Source organism: Arachis ipaensis, chromosome B2 (genome assembly GCF_059453495.1).
Source record: "Arachis ipaensis isolate K30076 ecotype BB chromosome B2, ASM5945349v1, whole genome shotgun sequence".
Classification (NCBI taxonomy): Eukaryota; Viridiplantae; Streptophyta; class Magnoliopsida; order Fabales; family Fabaceae; genus Arachis; species Arachis ipaensis.
In genome coordinates this window covers 88,670,555-88,674,690 of record NC_142437.1, presented here as the reverse complement: position 1 = coordinate 88,674,690, position 4,136 = coordinate 88,670,555, and the positions used below count along the sequence as shown (strand labels likewise).

The window sequence follows — 4,136 nt, the reverse complement described above, 5'->3', positions numbered from 1 at the left end:
GCGTAGTGACAGACGCAAAAGGATAGTAAATCCTATTCCAGTATGATCGAGAACCTCCAGATGATTAGCCATGCCGTGACAGAGCATTTGGACCATTTTCACAGAGAGGATGGGATGTAGCCATTGACAACGGTGATGCCCTTAAAGAAAGCTTGCCATGGAAAGGAGTAAGACTGATTGGATGAAGACAGCGGGAAAGCAGAGATTCAGAGGAACGAAAGCATCTCTATACGCTTATCCGAAATTCTCACCAATGAATTACATAAGTATTTCTATCTTTATTTTCTGTTTATTTATTATTATTATTCGAAAATACTATAACCAATTGATATCCGCCTGACTGAGATTTACAAGGTGACCATAGCTTGCTTCATACCAACAATCTCCGTGGGATCGACCCTTACTCACGTAAGGTTTTATTACTTGGACGACCCAGTGCACTTGCTGGTTAGTTGTGCGAAGTTGTGAAGTTATGCTTGGACCATGCTACTGTGCACACGTTTTTGGAGCCATTACCAGGGAGAGAACGAACAACAAATTTTACAACCTCAGGGATCACAATTTCGCATTATCAAGTTTTTGGCGCCGTTGCCGGGGATTGTTCGAGTTTGGACAACTGACGGTTCATCTTGTTGCTCAGATTGGGTAATTTTCTTCTTATTTTATTTTCAAAAAAGTTTTCAAAAAAAATTTTTCAAAAATATTTCCCTCTTTTTCGTTTTTCCCAATTAATTTTCGAAAAATAAAAAAATATTTATTTCATGTTCTTCAGAATTTTTAAGAATGAATTCTAGAGTTTCATGAAGCATGTTGAAGCCTGGCTGGCTGTAAAGCCATGTCTAAATTTATTTGGACTGGGGCTTCCAACCCAACATTATCAAGAGCAAGCTAGTTGTTGCTAATCCACCTGCTGCTGTTCCTGATCCACCTGATTTACATGCTGAAGCTTGGCTGGCCATTGGCCATGTCTAGTGTCTTGGACCGAAGCTTTCACTGAAAGCTTGGCTGGCTAGTGAGCCATGTCTAATTCCTGGACTGGAGCTTTAGACTAACATTGAAGATTCCTGGAATTCATATTAAAAATTTTGGAATCCTTATTTTTCTTTTTCAAATTAATTTTCGAAAAATACCAAAAAAATTAGAAAATCATAAAATAAAAAAAATATTTCATGATTCTTGTTTGAGTCTTGAGTCAATTTTAAGTTTGGTGTCAATTGCATGTTTTAAAGTTTGCATAAAATTTTCGAAAAATTCATGCATTCATAGTGTTCTTCATGATCTTCAAGTTGTTCTTGGTAAGTCTTCTTGTTTGATCTTCATGTTTTCTTGTTTTGTGTCTTTTCTTGTTTTTCATGTGCATTTTTGCATTCATAGTGTGTGAACATGAAAGATTTCTATGTTTGGTGTCTTGCATGTTTTCTTTGCATATAAAATTTTCAAAAATAAGTTCTTGATGTTCATCATGATCTTCAAAGTGTTCTTGGTGTTCATCTTGACATTCATAGCATTCTTTCATGCATTCATTATTTTGATCCAAAATTTTCATGCATAGCATCATTTTCATGTTTTTCTCTTTCATCATTAAAAATTCAAAAAATCAAAAAAAATATCTTTCCCTTTTTCACTCATAAATTTCGAAAATTTGAGTTGACTTTTTCAAAACTTTTTAAAACTTAGTTGTTTTTATGAGTCAAATTAAATTTTCAATTTAAAAATCTTATCTTTTTCAAATCTTTTTCAAAAATCATATCTTCTCCATTTTTTATTTTATTTTCGAAAATTTCAAAAATCTTTTCCAAAATATTTTCAAAATCTTTTTCTTAATTTTATATCATATTTTCGAAAATCACATCATCAATTAATGTTTTGATTCAAAAATTTTGAGTTTGTTACTTACTTGTTAAGAAAGATTCAAACTTTAAATTCTAGAATCATATCTTGTGATTTCTTGTGAGTCAAGTCATTAATTATGATTTTAAAAATCAAATCTTTTTCAAAACTAATTCTAATCATATCTTCCTATCATATGTTTTTTTCTAAAATCTTATCTTTTTCAAAAATTTGATTTTCAAATATCTTTTCTAACTTCTTATCTTCTTATCTTTTCAAAATTGATTTTCAAATCTTTTTCAACTAACTAATTGACTTTTTGTTTGTTTCTTCTCTTTTTCAAAACTACCTAACTAACTCTCTCTCTCTAATTTTCGAAAATCTCTTCCCTCTTTTTCAAAAATTCTTTTTAATTAACTAATTGTTTCAATTTTTAATTTTAATTTGATTTCATTCCTAATTTTCGAAAATCACTAACCCCTTTTCAAAATTTTATTTTCGAAAATCCTCTTTCTCTCTCATCTCCTTCTATTTATTTATTCATCTACTAACACTTCATCTCATCCAAATTCGAACCCCCTCTTCCATCTGTGTTCGAATTTTCTCTTCTTCCCTTCTTTACATTACATTCTTTTCTTCTTCTACTCACACAGGGGAACCTCTATACCTGGGCAAAAAAGATCCCTATTATTATTATTTTTCTGTTCCCTCTTTTTCATATAAGCAGGAGCAAGGACAAGAACATTCTTGTTGAAGCAGATCCAGAACCTGAAAGGACTCTGAAGAGAAAACTAAGAGAAGCTAAATTACAACAATCCAGCAAGCACCTTTCAGAAATTTTCGAACAGGAAGAGGAGATGGCAGCCGAAAATAATAATAATACAAGGAGAATACTTGGTGACTTTACTGCACCTAATTCCAATTTACATGGAAGAAGCATCTCAATTCCTTCCATTGGAGCAAACAATTTTGAGCTGAAACCTCAATTAGTTTCTCTGATGCAACAAAAATGCAAGTTTCATGGACTTTCATCTGAAGATCCTTTTCAGTTCTTAACTGAATTCTTGAAGATCTGTGATACTGTTAAGACTAATGGAGTAGATCCTGAAGTCTACAGGCTCATGCTTTTCCCGTTTGCTGTAAGAGACAGAGCTAGAGTATGGTTGGACTCTCAACCCTAAGATAGCCTGAACTCTTGGGATAAGCTGGTCACGGCTTTCTTAGCCAAGTTCTTTCCTCCTCAAAAGCTTAGTAAGCTTAGAGTGGATGTTCAAACCTTCAGATAGAAGGAAGGTGAATCCCTCTATGAAGCTTGGGAGAGATACAAGCAACTGACCAAAAAGTGTCCTTCTGACATGCTTTCAGAATGGACAATCCTAGATATATTCTATGATGGTCTGTCTGAATTAGCTAAGATGTCATTGGATACTTCTGCAGGTGGATCCATTCACCTAAAGAAAACACCTGCAGAAGCTCAAGAACTCATTGACATGGTTGCTAATAACCAGTTCATGTACACTTCTGAGAGGAATCCTGTGAGTAATGGGACGCCTCAGAAGAAGGGAGTTCTTGAAATTGATACTCTGAATGCTATATTGGCCCAGAATAAAATATTGACTTAGCAAGTCAATATGATTTCTCAGAGTCTGAATGGAATGCAAGCTGCATCCAACAGTACTCAAGAGGCATCTTCTGAAGAAGAAGCATACGATCCTGAGAACCCTGCAATAGCAGAGGTGAATCATATGGGTGAACCATATGGAAACACCTATAATCCCTCATAGAGAAATCACCCAAATCTCTCATGGAAGGATCAACAAAAGTCTCAACAAGGCTTTAATAATGGTGGAAGAAACAGGTTTAGCAATAGCAAGCCTTTTCCATCATCCACTCAGCAACAGACAGAGAACTCTGAACAAAATACCTCTAATTTAGCAAACTTAGTCTCTGATCTATCTAAGGCCACTGTGAGTTTCATGAATGAAACAAGGTCCTCCATTAGAAATTTGGAAGCACAAGTGGGCCAGCTGAGTAAAAGAATCATTGAAACCCCTCCTAGTACTCTCCCAAGCAATACAGAAGAGAATCCAAAAGGAGAGTGCAAGGCCATTGAATTGACTATCATGGCCGAACCCACAAGAAAAGGGGAGGACGTGAATCCCAAGGAGGAAGACCTCCTGGGACGTCCAATGATCATTAAAGAGTTTCCCTCTGAGGAACCAAAGGAATCTGAGACTCATCTAGAGACCACAGAGATTCCATTGAACCTCCTTATACCATTCATGAGTTCTGATGAGTATTCTTCT

The 4,136-nt window shown here is 35.0% G+C and overlaps 1 non-coding gene across 1 annotated transcript; it reads right to left on the bottom strand.

Moving 5' to 3' along the window:
* Positions 1-3,083: 3,083 nt before the first annotated feature.
* Positions 3,084-3,191, bottom strand: LOC148574759 (small nucleolar RNA R71). Its single transcript, XR_015906265.1, has one exon. It is a non-coding gene; the product is annotated as a small nucleolar RNA R71 (small nucleolar RNA).
* Between the last annotated feature and the right edge of the window lie 945 nt (positions 3,192-4,136).